The sequence below is a fragment of the Cupressus sempervirens genome, chromosome 9 (genome assembly GCF_028749045.1).
Source record: "Cupressus sempervirens isolate cs-2001-9-10 chromosome 9, ASM2874904v1, whole genome shotgun sequence".
In the NCBI taxonomy this organism is placed as follows: domain Eukaryota; kingdom Viridiplantae; phylum Streptophyta; class Pinopsida; order Cupressales; family Cupressaceae; genus Cupressus; species Cupressus sempervirens.
In genome coordinates, this window is record NC_143126.1 from 572,520,718 (window position 1) to 572,538,474 (window position 17,757).

Here is a 17,757-nt window from a genome sequence, read left to right on the forward strand (position 1 = left end):
AAAAAATAGAAAATGGCACCATTAGTAAACCATCTAGAAAAAAAAAAGTTTGTTAAAATCATATATTTTCATCATTTATGTCCATGGAAGGTATGTGATGTAATATAAGGTCGGTTGCTTACTTTTAGCCCTTAATCTAAAGGGGTTCTTTTTTTAACCCTAACCTCTAAAGGATCCTTAATCTATCCTCTCACAACCTCCTACCAAGATAAGACCAATGAATTGTTCAAATACTTCTTCTAAAGGTACTCTTCCTAAGAACCTCCATACCCCATTTTGTAACCAAATGGACTATATCTTCTTCCTAATGGGATGATTTTCTTCACAAGTTGTATTTGAACTTTCCTAGGCTCTTAGTATCCTTCTTAGCAAGGTTTTAATACCCATTTTGTCTCTAAGGTTAAAATTGCTAAAAGCAGGCCTAATCAACTAGGCCTCTAGTTAGGCAAATCAAGAAATATCTTAGAATCCCTCTTTAAAAGGTGATAAAAAAATTTATATCTGAGTACCCTTTTGGAAGACCTCAAGTATTTTAAAGGTTTTAGTTCCTCATGGAATTTGTACAGTGGAAAGCAAGATTTTAGCCTACTTTCAAGGGTTTCAACCAAGAAGTTGCAGCATCACCTAGGGTCACTTCAAAAGGGCATAAAATTTGTTCATGGGGATTCCTCCTTTGGTACGAGGCATCATTTCTCATCCCCCTACCTTCTCCAAACTTGGTTTGAACTGTCATCCATATTTAAACCCCAAATTCTTCAAATCAACAATGTATTTCCCTAGTCAAGAATCCAAAACTTGCCTAGGGCATCATTGGAAAATTAGCTAACTCCATTTTCAGTGCCCAAGATTTATGATACAATATGTACAACATATCCTCTCCTATTTCCCTCAATTACATGATTTTTTCATGCTAGGAACTCAAGGAAGAGTCATTTTTGTGTGGGTTGCCTAGGCAAGACTAGCACACAAGATGATTCTAAAACAATTTTCAAAACCCTATAAGATGAATTATTAAAGAGGAATGCACTAAAAAAAATTGAAAAACCATACACTAACTTTATCCAAAGAAAAATATTTGCATTCAATCCATTTCTTTAGTCTAACATTCCAAAAACTAAAAACTGATAAAGGAATTCCAACAAAAATGCTTGTATTCAAAAGTGTAAACAACTTCTTCCAACATCCAACCTTTTGATCTTGCTTCTCCTAGTTCATATATGTTGTGACGTGGAGCCTAATTAGATTCAAAGGTTTATTTGGCATGGTTTCCCTCTAGATTATTTCTATAGGGGTTTGGGGGCAGTGCCCCCAAGATGAGCTCAAGCGGCAGTGCCCTTGTAGGGTCCCAGGGCTACCATTTTTCTATTATTCCAGCCCTAATTTTATAAGTAGAAAAAGCTTGTATAAAAGGCTTAGGGTTAGGGGTTTCATTATGAATGTGTGATGTGAAAATTGGTTCTTGTGGTAGTATTGAGTTGTAAGGGATTGCAAATTGTAATCAGGTTGTGATCACTAGATGTTAATAATATTGGACTTGCTATTGGTGGAGGTACCCTAGGGATTGGGTGAGCCACATCAAATCTTAGTGTCTTGTGTTCTCTTATGTGAGATCTACTATTTTCTAATATTGGTTATATTTGTATGTAACTCTTATTTCTATCTGAGGTTAATCCTAACAATATAGGGCCTCCCAAAGTGTTGGTTTAGTTACCATAACTATCTATCAACTTTTCCATGCTATTCCAAGAAAATTGCACAAAATGTTGTTAACAACATTTCAAAATTGCCAACAACTTTGCAGTTTTTGGCCTTGTTCATACTCAAACCTTCTTAGGTGGAACCATAATGGTTCATTGAAGATGTTAAGGCACACCATGGCTTCTAAACTAACAAGGTACCCCTTTTTTGACAACTAGACTCCTCCTAGCAACTTTTTGGCAACTTAGCAACTTTTAGCAACTTTTGACAAATTAGACAATAATCTACCAACTTTGGCTTGTATGAGGTCCAAACACTCAAACAAGATAAAAAAATTTCTATTTAGAACTTGGTTGAGTCATATCCCACTTCCCAATGACGTGTTCAAACTTTGACCAACTTTGACCATCTAATGTTTATTAGCACACCTAAACAAGGCTTAGCCTAAACCAACTTGTTCTAAGCACATCAACACACCACCTTGACTTGGCTAGAGTAAAAAATCTCAAAACAAGGGTTTAGGTGCCCTACACTAGTATGTATGGCACATAGGATTGCATATAATTAATAATATCAATGAAAGGATACGAGGCCCAAAATAAAACTTGTTAGGAAATAACATGAAATATGACCAATTATTCCCTCAATAAAATTGCATAAAAACTTATTGACTATTAGTACAGTCCAAGAGCTTTGATGACCATTCATTCCCCCAATGAAAGTGCATAAAAAGATTAATATTCCTAGATAAGCATTAAAATAGATTAACATAACTGCCAATGGTACTAGACCTTTATATACCATTCCTTGACAAGCCTACCATGCTACAAGTGATAGAGGTTGGCTTATAAAGAGATCTTGCCTTGATGTGACCATTAATGGTAGAATCATAAGAGAAATAAGTTGTCATTTCAAAGATTTGTTTTGTTCATCTTACTAACAATTTTTTTTGGCAATGTAACCCTTTACAAACACCATAAATATAGTTTGTTGCATAAGAAACCTCCTCCTTGTGGCATGCCCTCATTATAGATTTCACATCACCCCTGCTCCTTTCTAGTTTCACATGTTATTGCAAAGCTAAATTCTACCCTTGGAAGCTAGCAGTCTATTAGGAAATGACCATTTTCAAGTTCCTTTTGTAGGAAAATTTATTGGTGAGTTTGCATTATTTTACAAACACCTCAAGAAATGTGCTACCCACATGCCTCTTTCTCAAAGCATACAGTTGCAAACACAAATAAATTAGACTACTTCTAACTATTGTACCAATATTTTTGTCCTCACCTCTCTCCTTTGGTCTGTTTCATGCCATAGATGGTCACTCTCTCATAGAAATAGATTAGGCTCAACAATTTAAACAACTAACTAGTAGACTAGGCTTTGTTATTGTTGATTGATTATAAGTGCTACAAGTTACAATGTCGAATCACTAATTAATAAGATGATGAATCAAAAAAAATTCCAATCTTATATTTTAAACTCTTTAACAACTGGCAAGCTCTATACAATCATGTGCCATCTTTAGCACAAGAAAAATTTCACCTCTAGAATGCTAACTATAGCAAATAATTGTAGACATTTTTGCAAAGAATGTTAATTTAATAGGGGATAAGGGTCAGGGTTTTGAGAGGTACAATATTACCCAAGTTTTATTTTAGTCAAAGAAATTTTATTTTCATTATTCATGTATTATTCACTGATTAAAATTCCTATTTCTTTTGGAATATCAGGTGAATAGGAAGAAGACCCTAGACTCTAATCTAGATAGTGGAAGGTCAAGATTTTTTGGATGAATTAGCATAAGAATTATAGGGTAGTTGAATCAACACTTCCTTCACTAAGAATAAGGCTCTTCCTTGATGCACATATTCTATTCTAGTCAATTTATACCTTGAAGCCTAAGGCTTTTTAGTTTACATCAACCATAGTTGAAGCAATAATACACTTGACATATTCGTGTGACTTTTCCTATAATAGCTCTTGAGAATATTTCAAAATTATTCTCAATTTTTTCTTTCTCAAAATCAACCCACAATGGAGCATAAGAAATCTTGATGTTATATCTAGAACTGAGAATAGAGTAACACAATTTTCTAGTTTAAGAAAGAGGGATTTTGCTAGAGTTCATTCATTGAGTCCCTTCATATTTTGGTATTGAATCAAACCCTCTTGTTTTATACCTAATGTTGTGATGAACCTAAAGGAAATAAGTATTTTGAAATAATCTTTTTTTCTATTTCCTAGCATCACTCTATTTTGCTTGGTTAGGCACACTGCCTTTTTGTTTATATTTTATCAACATCACCATCTTAATCTTTCTCTCACACTTCTCTCTAGAGCTTCCTTGATGCTTTATTATGTTTCCTCACTCCTATAGTCTTTTACTCCTAGTTTTTTTTCACTATTTCTTTTATTTACCACATCTAATCTATCTTACAGTTTCTAGATTAACTAAATAACTATTAATCTAAATTCATGTAGTCTGATGAATTCAATCAAGTCATAACTATAGAGCTAATATTTCTTTGGATTGCATTTATAGAAAAAGAAAAAGGAAAAAGGATGTTTGAGTTGTCTATTGTCCTTTTTAAAAAATATTTTTGTGGGTCAACTTAATGTAATATATTATTAATATTGTAATATAAAACCTGCTATAATTAAAATTGAAGATTTATGTTTCTATGCCTTTTTTCTGTAGGAATGGTGAGGGAACCAATATATAGCCATCTTAAAGATCAACATAAAGCTATTAAAATTTGTGACCCAACTATAATCAAGTTAGATCTTGAATACCACTATCTTGGACCTAGTTTAGAGGTTTGTTTAGATAATGTTTATATTAGTTTTCTATAAATGGGGATAAAATTATTCTTTTTTGTTTTTAAAAGTGGAAATTGTGTGTCATGTTGATGTAGAGTACACAATAGAGCTTCTTTCCAATCTAAACCTTTGATATGGATCAATGTATTAATGCATTAACCACACAAACTTCTACTTGTCCTTCCCCTAGGTTCCTACTTCACTATTTCGTTCCTACTTCCTCAAAAGGCACTATAAGTTTCAATATACTAACCCAATTCTTATGGCTTCCTATAATAGTTCAAAAGAAATATTTTATACTTACTTTAATCATCAAACTATTCATCAAAAGGCTAACTGCCTATATTGCATATTTGAGGCTTTGTGGCCTTCTTGTACACGAGGTCTCTCCTAGAAACTTCTCTCCAAAAAGGTTAAGATTGTGGCTTCAAAAATTCTTTAAATGGAATTAATAAGTTCAAATAAAACTCTTACTTTCCTCAAACACCAACTATTAGTTTCACTCTAGCAACACAAAGCAACCACACACAAACACTTTATCCTAGGTGATTAAATTAGGCTAGGGCTTGCTAGAACTTCCTCAATTGGTTGAATAAAACTAAACTATTGATTTGGTGGCCTCCTAAAAAAAAAAATTTAACTATTCCATCAAGAAAATATGACCTACAATCTTCTTTTTCTGATCACTTGCTCAAACAACACATTTTAAGGCTAAATTCATAGTTATATTTACCCTAGGGTATCAAGTTTGAAGTGGCAAATGAGATTTTCCTATCCTAAGCTTTTGGAGTCTTAAAACACACCCTACCTACTTTAATTTCACCAAATGGCATTAATTTAAAATGGTGAAATTGCAAGTTAAGGTCATTTCTTGGCTCCAAACCCTTGAATTGAGGGTTTCAAACCCACAGTCAAAGAAAATATTGTAACTATCTCCAAAATTAATCAAATTCAACCAAACCAAGTAAAAATTAAATCTAACATAGATATATAACTTCACATGTGCATTATCTATCCTCACCAATCTGCATAGGTTCGTACAAGACAAGATTGCTCTAGAAAATAGGTTTTTCCTTCATAAAAATGTTGATTCTTTCATACAACTTGATGATCTAGTATGAGAGGGATACAATAAATCTTAAATACCTTCATCCAACTAGTTCAAACTAACTCTTTTTGGTTATGAATGTTGGGAGGTTAAAAGAGATTTTTATGACAATTTATCAAAATTTGCATTTTTGCACTTTTGCAATTTCTTGCTAAACATGACAACTTTTTGCATTTTTTATCCTAATTGATGCTAGATGATACCAAACCTTTACAAATGGTTCAAAATGTATATCTAAGGTTTTTTTTATTTTTTAAATCAATTATTGAACTCCCAAAATGCTCAAAACCCATAAAACTCAACCCACATCTCCCTATCTCAATCCATCAATCTCTCTTCCTCTCTCCTCATCTTCTTGACCTCTATAAATTTATCTTTTCCTCTCTATCTATATCTCTCAAAATTTCTTCTTACATAAGTCTCTCACATATATACACAAGAAATAGACCATATTTCCCCCCTCATGACCTTCCATATCTTTTTGGCATACCCATTCAACCCCAAGGTGCAATTACTATTCATAGAAGATTGAAACTAGCATGATCTAAGTGCCAACATCATGGACTTTGCCATCAAAATAAGTTCCCATCTAACATAAATATGATATCTATAGAAATATATGTCATTTTAAATTAAATCAAGACTAGATTGTATTCATATAGTACTTTCATATACTTTAGAGGAGATGATCCAATATTTGAACACCCTAATTTATGATCCAATATTTCTATATTGATTCAATTGAATCCAATATTTATTTCATTATCATATTATTAAATGCCAAGTTAACATGATTATTACCAAAGTGAGATCATCATGCAAAAGAAAGACTGATTCCAATTCCTATCTTTTTAATACTCAAAATTTTAAAAATTAAAAATATTTTCATATTTTATATTCATACATGGGATACATGTTTGATCATATTCATTAACCCTAAATATTGTAAGAAGCCATTATGGATACGAAGGCTTACAAGTTTATATGTAGTTTTTCTGACAAGATTTCTTTAATTAGGTTATATTTACCTCAGGGTTTTAGATTTTGATAGAATTTGAATAATAATTGGTAAGAGATCTTTGTAATGGGTAAGAAATCTTTCATGTTTTTCATTAAAAAATGTTTCAACATGGTTCTTAAATTGACATTTTTTGTTTAGTATCACCATTAGTTTGATTTCATTTTTGGATAAGATTGTGGGTACTTATAATTTTGTTGATTTTTATGTAATTTTGTAACGGATAGCGAGGATCAAAGTTCATGAGTTGTGCACAAAGAGTAAGTCTGATTTGATGAATCAACTGAAGGAAATCAAGGCTGAGTTGGAATTAATCAAGGTAGCTAAGGTTACAGGAGGGGCACCAAGCTCTCAAATATGTAAGTGCTTTATCTTTAATATTGAGGTTTTTAGGTTTCCCAAAAATTGCTAAGATTGGTGTAGTTTTTCTCATATTTGCGATCGTTAGTGTTTAGTGCGATCATTAGGGGTTTTGGGGATTTTTAAGTTGGGGGATTTATTTGCACAACCATTTTGTTTTGAATTGATTTCTACCTATTGATTTTATTCGAGGCTTCAGTTTATCTTGGTTTGGCTCATTTTAAAATGTTATTGAATAGCATCGGTCAAATCTCCTAAGATTGTGGATTGTATATGTATGGGAGTGTATGTTTTACATACACTCACATACATATACATATTATAATCAATTTGATAATATGTCTTAATTTTGACCATGCACTTCATATCAAAATAAGATGAAATATTGTACATTGTACTAACTAATTGTGACTATTATGTATTCACATAAGGAGGTATATTTGATTGATCTACAAGATCATCAGGTTTGATATTGAATGTGTGTTTGTGTGTGTGTGTGTGTGTGTGTGTGTGTGTGTGTGTGTGTGTGTGTGTGTGTGTAGACACACACACACACACATTCAATATCAAACCTGACGATCTTGTAGATCAATCAAATATACCTCCTTATGTGAATACATAATAGTCACAATTAGTTAGTACTAACTAACTACTCATATCTTGTAGAAGATCAGATTAATTAGTTAATACTAACTGATCATATAAGAAAATCGTGACTCTTGATATTGAAAGATCATGACCTATCTTGAAATGCATCTATTGAATGCAATATATATCTGCATTGATGATTGTAGTATTAATATCAAAATAAATAAATGATCAATACCTTCAACAGATTGACATAAATTCATATTGCTTATAATCATCATCTATTTACTATCTGATTCATATTGCAATTAAAGTTGTAGTTCACATACCTCTATCTTCTTGTAGATTGAGACTCAGAATTAGAGATTAACATTATTGCAGATTGGGATCTTACATTTAGTGATATTATTGTAGATCAAGCTCTTACATTTAGCAATACTATTACACATTGTGCACTTACATATAGGGCTAGTTACATATATTGTAGGTATTAAAGATTGAAAACATTATTCAAATTTGATAAAGGTACATTTGCTCTTATACCTATGAATAAAATTGCAAACTTATTATTAACCTATGATTGAAATAAAAGAAACATACAGTATGATAGAAGTTTAATTCATTTACAAGGAAAATTACTAATTTGAAGCTAAATTGTTTTTATATTCAATAAAGTGGTTTGGAAATCGATAGCACAAGTCTTGACTATTATTTCCTAGACCCAAAAAAATGCTTTGAGAGAGTCTTTCAAAAAGAAGAAGTACATGCCACTTGACCTACATCCAAAGAAGACTTGTTCCATTAGGTGACATCTCACCAAACACTAGGTATTGTGATCATCCATTGACAAGATCTATAATGATTCAACATGCATTTTGTGCAATTCCTTTTAAACTAGCCTCTACATTATTTTCTTTGGGTTCATTGTCTAATTGTTCTAGTCACTTTATATCCCCTAACCTTAGCCTTGACTGTTCCTAGCACATTTCATAACTTTCATGACCATGACTTTTAGGAAGTTTCTCATAATTGTCTTTCTTTGCCTTGCAATCTCTGCTTACTATATGTTGCCACACATCTCTGCTCATTGCCCTTGAGCATAATCAATAATAGTTAAAGAAAATTAAAAAGGGTTACTTCTATCCTTACAAACCAATGGAATGTGGAATTATTAGTTAATCTTTTATGCTCACATCCACCACACTTTCTCATGTTCTTATGACTAAATGATTGTTCACCTTTTTTGTATGGTGGTAGTCATTCATATCATTGATTGTCCTCTTATAAACATTCTTCACATTTGTGACTTTTTCCCATGTCATTTATGCCCATTCATGCGCTCTATCCTTGCTCCTTTTCCTTTAGAATGTTCATTCCTTGTGGACAATCCTTTAATGTGGCATTTTCAAAATTATTGGAAAGATATCTCTTTTGATTGTTCTTTTCTTTTGCACCGCATACCATGTTGGTGTCTTTGTGGTGCATTGATAGCCTTAATCCACATGCTTGAACTATCCTTTGTCCTTTATCTAGAACAACCTTTATCTAAGTCTTCTAACATGCTCTTTATGGTTTCATGATCCCTATGACTTTCATAACTTATTGATTTTCTTTGGGACTGATATACATTTTGTTAGAGTAATAAGATATTTCCTTATTAATTAAATCAATTTGATTTAATTATTAAGTCGCTTATTATCTCTAGTTTTCTTAAGCTAAACTTTAGGCATATAATAATTAATTCTTTTATTAATTATTATCATGCAACCTAGGTTTTACCCTATTAGGGTTTTGATCTCCCTTAATAAGGATTGATCTCTTTGTAATTTAATTCATTCACTTTTGATAATAGAAATCTCTCTTTTTTTGCTCATCAAGAATGTCTCATCTATGTATTTGGCAATTCTAGCCTCCATAGTTTTTTTGCTTCTCTTGCTCTGATACCATGTTGAAGCACTACATTAGCATTCATGTCACCTTGTCAGGATTTTTTTGGACCTACCTTCTCATTTTTTCTCATATCTCAACCATATAGACCCCATTTTCTAAAAAAAAGATATTGTCGGTAAGCTAGTTTAGAGCATGTCACAGTGGTACAGGTTATTTTCAGTTTTGATGTTTTTTTATGGATTTTCTTTGCTATCAAAGTTAGGAATTCCTTTTTGCACTCCTAGACACGCATCTTGAGCATCTAATCTCTAATTTGGAAATTCTTTATGTCATTGGAAAGATCTTTTCAAGATCCTTTTAGTGATGCTGGTTTTTTCCTAGATTCTACTCCAAGAATATTCTATTTAGTCTTTTTCATTTTCTGCATTATGGTAGATATCTTGGTTGTTTCAAGTCTAAGGATAAATTTCTTTGCTTTAGATTATTTTTCATTACTTGTACTATCTATTGTACTAGTCTTATGTCTCTTCTAGTCTATTTAGACATCATTTGTATGCATTCTTGAAAATGCACTAAGATAAGGTGCCATATTGCATCTATTTTTTCATTTCAATTGTTTTCTTTATTTTTCCTTTTGATTCAAAGTGTCATCTAAGGACACTCATGCAAATTATTATATTCTTAGGATTCACCATATCTTTTGCCTTATTTTACATGCACTACTCTGATAAAGTGCCATGGGGGGTTGATATTTTTCCTTTGTCTTCCATTTTCCTTTGTCCAGTGAGTGTCCCTTCCATGACATTAGCCTAATGACACATCTGAGATTGATCACCTTAGTACACACATATGTACTCTTTTGTGCATCTTGATCATGGTTCCTTAACTTGCAATTCTTTTGGCCCACTTTTCTAGTTGCTTATCACCTCACCCTTGTCTAGATTGCGGGGTTCTTTTGTTATTTCTCATGCTTCCTTGGTTTGATTGATCAACTCTTCAGGCTTTGGTGTTTCATGCCATCTGTATCTTCAAGTTTAGTTGTTTTCCTTTGTGTGCCTCCTAATTTGATGTAGGTTCTTCAAATTACTAGTTATTTTTGACAAAGCTTTATAGCTTCTACATTATTTAGTGGTGTTCTACATGATCATCTTTTGTTCCTATCTTCTAGGACATTCCCTAGTTTGGAGGCTTCTTCAATCCTTCACTAATTTATTTCAGCATTTTTTCCATCTTTTTGGAATAGGGTTTTTCTGATGTGGTTTTCTCTATTTTCTCCTCTTTTTAGAGATTTGGTTGTGCTTGAGTACCTCATTAGGCCTTGTTGCTGGGACCCAAATTTTCTTTCAGCAATAGTTTCTAGGTTTTTAGCTACTCCCTAAGTTTAAATTAAGGGGGGGTGTTAGATTAATAAGATATTGCCTTATTAATTTAATTATTAAGTCACTTATTATCTGTAGCTTACTTAAACTAAACTTTAGGCATATAATAATTAATTCTTTTATTAATTATTATCATGCAACCTAGATTTTACCCTATTAGGGTTTTGATCTCCTTTGATAAGGATTGATCTCTTTGTAATTTAATTCATTCACTTTTGATAATAGAAATCTCTCTTTTTTTGCTCATCAAGAATGTCTCATCTATAGATCTAGCAATTCTAGCTTCCATAGTTTTTTTGTTTCTCTCTTTCTATGAAAAATGTTTGCATGCAAGTGATTCTCGAGAGCTATAGGGTTGATCTTTCATCAACTTCAACACATTTCACACTCTTCTTTGTTAATGCTTTTAGAGAGACAATTTCCTAAATAGTCTTCACCTCCATCTTTTATCCCTTATTATCACCATCTTTTTCCATAAACATTGTCCCATGTCTTACTTTTATTATAAACTTGAATTGCAAAATCATGATAAAATTGTCATGTGTCTTTAGGTTGTATTATGCTTATCCACATAAAGTATCTTGACACTTCTCTAGGCATAGGAAACTATCATGCTCTCTTAGGTCTGCCTTCCATAGGCATATGAGGAATTTTTTGACTTCTCACTATCATATACTTGTGGCTTCTATCATTGTGGATTGTTTAGGCTATCGTCAACACCTCACATTTGCAATCATTATACATAGTCATCTTCTTGTAGCACTGCCACATTGTTGAGATAATGGGTGTTACACACATTACATAATATTTGTATACTATATTATTTTATTTTATTATGTAATGTTGCATCTAGATGGGCATGCAACATGTAAAAATTCCTATGAAGATATACTTGATGAGTTGTATTGTAACATTGTGATAATATTTTATGTAATTATTTAATATTGGGGAAAAAAATTAAATTTCTAATATTAAATGTGGGGTCAATGGGTTAGGTAGCACATGATTTTAGCACATGGTTTATGTAATACCACTTGGTGATTTTGTGGGACTTGCTACTACATAAGTAGCCACAAGGGTAGTTGTTGTGTGAGAGAAGAAGATAGAAGGCAAAATGGTAAAGATTTGAGTGGGATAAGGCTTGACAGGTTAGCCAAGGGACCATTTTGTGAAGGTTGGAAGCATGGCATGGGATGTGTGAATTCATGCTCATTTACATAGATTTCTCAAAGGTGGCTATGGCTTTGAAGGCTTCCATGGTTGTATTGCAATGATATTTTTGTTGAATAATACATGGTGATGGATACTTTTAGAGGTTGGGTTTTTCCCTCAATGAGGATTTCCTAGGGTATATTTTATGTCATAATTTTTGTGGGTATATTGTTTATTCTCTTGCATGTGGATTTTAATTGCATATTTATTTCAAGTCTATTATGGGTTATGTGAAAATGGTTATATTCTTTCTTGTCAAGTTTCCTTACAAGTGGTATCAAAGCTATAGTTTTATTGTTGTAACTCTAGATTAAATCTATGGGAATCCATAAGAGGATAAAAAAAAGGGAAAGATATATAAGTTGTTTATTATAGATCTGAAGGTTTTGGGTTTGTTGTTACGATTGGATATTGGTAGATTTTGGGCATGTGAAATTATTAGTCAAAAAGATTTTTTGGATGTTTCATTTAAATGAGAGTTTTTAGGGGAGCTTGTAGAAATGAACTCCTTGGAAAAAGTAGACCTCGCTTTTGGATCCAAGTCGAGATATCTATAAATTTTGATATATAATATGCCCTAGTCTGGTCATGTTCAAAGGAAATAAAAAAGTTTTTTTGTTTCAGCCCATGATGGCCATCAAATTCAATCCTATTGGAATTTTTGTCACCAAAAAAAAAAATCATAGTGAAAATGGTAAAAATACTATCTTAGTAAAATGACCATAACTTTCTCTCAAGATATTAGATTTCAGACTTTTTACAAACATTGGAAATCTAATTCAGAGCACTAAAATTTAGTGTAGGTTTGGTTACATGATTTTTACATTTTGTTAGGTTTTAAGAGCCCTAAAGTCAAATGTTGTTTATATTGAGCACAGATTGGGGCATAACTTGGGCATACAGAGTCAAATTTTGGACTTTGAGTAGTCAATAAAAAGCTCTTAGAGAGCTCTACACATTGGTACAAATTTGGTGCAAGTTTGGCATGGTTTATTTGTGATATATTAATCTGAATAGTTTATGATATATATTGACTATGGTAACATTGTGAGTTTATGACATTATATGTTTGGAGATTTTAGATTTGATGTCATTGTATACTCAATTCACATTTTAGATTGGTCTCATGATGATATAATTATCAGTGTTTGGTTTGGATATGTATGATGACTTGTTGGGTCTACAAGTATTGCAGTGTTGTAAGTAGTCTATACTTACAAGTTGCATAGTTTGGTTATGGGTTGTCTTTGCCCATTGATCTTTCATTATTGATGCATATTCAAATTGGTGGCTTAGATTTGGATTGTCTATACCCTTAGCCACATGATATGCTAATTTTTGCTTCATGTAGAAGGGATGAGATGTTGTTACTAGGTACAATCATGGTGGAGGATTGTAGTTAACTATTTTATGTTGATAGGTTAGACACTTTGAGAGTCAGATGCTCATTTCGTGGATGTGATCATGGTGCCATGGATATTGGCATGACATGATTAGGTATATAGATACATCCTTTTTTTTCATTAGTTTGGATTTTTGATCCAGTTATGGTGGTATATCTTCTTGGTTGAGGATCATGGTAATTTGGTTTCTTTTGAGCAGTTCATGATGTGCACTTTGAGTTCTTTGATAGTTTGATGCCTTAGTTGATTCTCATGGTTAGAGAATGGTTTTTCATCATGATGTCATGGATAGCTTGGATATATAGTTTAGTGGGAGCTTGTGACAGTGATGAGGTAATAGTATAAGATTAGTTCCTAGTTTAGTTTATATCTTCTTGGTTTGGAGATCTTGGTTTCACTTGGTACTGAAACTTTGGTTTTGTGAGTGTAGACTTGGAGGATCTTCATGTAGGAGATGAAATTTTTGATGTTATAGGTGACTTGGTACCACAATTGAGTGTGATTTTTTTGGCATTGATATATTTATTTAGTGTTTACAGATGTTGGAGGTTTGTCTTAGACCCTATTGTTGCAGAAGCATCTTTGACATTTGCATGGTGCACTTGTTATCTTCATGATGTGTGAAGATGGTTAGATCTTGAGGGCTCATGGAGTTCTTGGATATCTTCATGGTGTGTGGAGATGGTTGCATCTTGATGACTCATAGGGTTCTTGGTAAAGGTGTGATTTATGCTTTCATTTGACATGTTATCCTTAGTGTGAGGATGGTTAAAAAAATTTCTTTCATGGTATAGTCTTGATATTCATTTAGAGTTTTGACATGTTATAGTATGTTCATATGGAGCATGTTATCTCTTTGGTTGAGATGTTTCAGGTCATGTTGTCATGTTTATGTTCTTGAGGCCATGGTTAGAACTTTGACATTGATCTTATTTAGTTTCTTGGTATTGAGTACATTGATCATAATCTTTTACTTCATGATATTTCTATGTTACAGTTGGAGTTAGCATGGATTGATTGGTTATAGGTGCTCATGGATACTTAGAGACAATGGTGATGCTGATTTCTCTTGGATTAGAGAAGTATTTGTTGGGATGGTTGATGGTTTTAGCAAGAAGACTGAGGGGCATTCACCTAATATGGACTTGAGAGGAGTTTGTTATTAGATGAGTCTTGGTTGGAGACTTGGATACCTTGATGAATATTCCCATTCCCCACTCTTGGTCTACTTGGTAGTTTGCTACTTGTGAGGTATAGCCCATTATTTCTCTTAGGTGCATTATGTGAATGTTTGTCTTTCATGGATATGGATCTTGAGCTATGATACATGAGTTAGTTTTGGAGGGTTCATTTGAGAGATAGTTTAGCATTGGTTATCTCTATTTGCATATGTTGGTATTGGGAGATGGTTTTATATTAGGCATATTCCTTGGTTTGAGAATGGTTTATGAGTTTGATCTTCTTGTGAGAGGATTACATCAATGATTAGTTATATGGTATGGTTTGGGTGTTGTTGAGGCTTCTTGGTTGGGATTTTATGGAGGAGATCATACTTGCACAATTTACATCTAGAGGTGTGTGTAGAAGGACATGATACAAGTTATGATTTGCATAGTTACTCTTTGGTCTTGGTTATCTCTCTAGATGTTCAGTTTTTCTTACATTGGATTTGAGATTGGTTCGAGATTGTGATCACTGGTTTCTACTCATGTATGTCATGTGAGAGATGATATGGTTATTCCTTTATCTCTTTCCTCTGTTGGTTGTAGAGAACTTGGTAGAGCATTGGAGACTTTTTATGAGATTTTTTCTTGTAGATTATTGGTTTATGTGTTGTGGATGTCCTTGAGACTACATGAATTCACTTCTTTGAGATGGTATGAGAAAATTGGTTATAGATTTGACATTATCTTTTCTGGTGGGAGCTTCTTGGTATATATGTGATAGGTATTGTTCTTGAGGCTTGTGATTGCATGTTATAGATTGGCTATGTTGATGATGTGAGATTCACTTGGTATACCTTTGGAGGTATGGATAGTTGGATGGGTTTGGCACTTGGTGTGGGTGCTATTTCAGCTATGGATATTTGACAACTATGGATACATGTCATTACCTTTGGATCAAGTGCTTGTGCTTGGAATTTTGGTTGGTATAGAATTTTATGATCTTCTAATGTGACAGGTTGGGTGGCTTTCTCTTTGGATGGCTTTTGTGTATGTCAATTGGCAGTGGCATAATAAGAGGTGAGATCATTCATGTTTGAGATGTTGGATACTTTGATTTTTTTGTGGGTAACAGGATGGAGCACTTCATGTACTTTTATCCATGATGGTGGATGTGTTGGGAGGGATTTTTTCCTTGTTTATTTATGTGACTATAGATTGATGCTACACAATGTATACAACAAGTGGGAGATTGTTAAGATAATGGGTATTGCACACATTGTATAATATCGTTATATTGTATTATTTTATTTTATTATGTAATCTTACACCTAGATGGATGTGCAACATGTAAAGATTCCCATGGGATATACTTGATGATTTGTATTGTAACATTGTGATAATATTTTATGTAATTATTTAATATTGGGCAAAAGAATTAAAAATTCAATATTAAATGTCGGTTCAATCGGTTAGGTAGCATATGGTTTATGTAATACGACTTGGTGGTTTTGTGGGACTTGTTACTATATAAGTAGCCAGAAGGGTACTTTTTGTGTGAGAGAAGAAGATAAAAGGAAAAAAGGGAAAGATTCAAGTGGGACAAGGCTTGACAGGTTAGCCAAGGGAGAATTTGTGAAGGTTGGAAGCATGGCATGGGATGTGTAGATTCATGCTTATTCACATAGATTTCTCGATGGTGGCTATGGCTTTGAAGGGTTCCATGGTTGCATTGCAATGGTATTTTTGCTGAATAATACATGGTGATGTATGTTTTTGGAGGCTAGGTTTTTTTTTCCTCAATGAGAGTTTCCCAAGGTATATCTTGTGTTACAATTTTTGTGGTTATGTTGTCTATTCTCTTGCATGTGGATTTTAATTGCATATTTATTTTAGATCTATTATGAGTTATGTGGAAATGGTTATAATCTTTCTTCTCGAGTTTCCTTACACACATGTCACTGAACTATGCTATGTGCATCATGTTCTTTTGATCTTTTATATAACTATATATTCTTTTGAAGGAACTCAACCCTTTCTTGTTGGGACACTACCTAACATCCCCTACCAACCCCTTACAGGACTTTCATTTAATGGTTGTCACTAATATCATAAACCCTCAAGTTTATACCTTATGTCCACTTCTATCTACTATGTTGATGTTGTAACATCTCTCCCATAACCAAAAAACAATGTCATCTAACAAGGACCTCCAACTCTTAGCCAACTATTCTAAATGACTATACTTTGATTTTTTCATGAATTTTTATAACCTATAATTTGTCTCATAGTCATCCATTATTTACTATCTAATCCTTCATTTTATCCTTATCATAATGGACTCCTTGGTTACTGTCACACTTTCTCATAGCATTTCAATGTTGCTTCCTTATGTTTTTTAATAAACTATCATGATAAGGTCTGACTTGGTTGTTAAGATAGATGTCATAAGTTCACATGAAACATTTCATCCTTTTGCACTTAAATAATAAACCGTTAGGATTACAACAAGAATTGATAAATTGGGATTTCACCATTACTATCTTTCATACATCACAATCATACAACAAAGGGACAAAAAACAAATATTCTACTAATAGTTTTAACTTTTTAATATCATTTTAGGTTTTAATCAAAGTAACATGAATTAGAATAAAATTAGAATTAGCACAAACTATTATGTAAACTATTTTTGGGTCAATTTAAGGATTGAATTATGATATTTTGTTGATATGGGTGAATCTTAAGTGGGAATCCCTATGTATTACATGCATCCAATTAGGTAAAGGGAAGGTTTAAGTGGAAATATGGATGAATCACATTCGCTGATCCATACCTAACCCTGAGTCACCTAGGTTTTCTTAAGGAGGACAAACCCTAAACTTCTTATGGGTGGAAAGGGAATGAATGAATGATCAAAGAGAGTTTTGCATACACAAACAAGACACTCATGATGACCAAGGTATTATGATCTAAATTGCATTGCAAAATTAATTAAAGGAGAATAGAGGAAGGAAATAATGGATAGCAGAGAGACATCTAATCAAGAAGGATCAAGTACAAATCAGTATAGAGGTGATCTAACATCAAGCAATAGAGTGCTAATCATAGCATC

General features: G+C 32.8%; 1 pseudogene; it reads left to right on the plus strand.

Moving 5' to 3' along the window:
- Positions 1 to 6,713: 6,713 nt before the first annotated feature.
- Positions 6,714 to 8,422, plus strand: LOC149539956 (large ribosomal subunit protein uL29w pseudogene; annotated as a pseudogene).
- Positions 8,423 to 17,757: the final 9,335 nt, after the last annotated feature.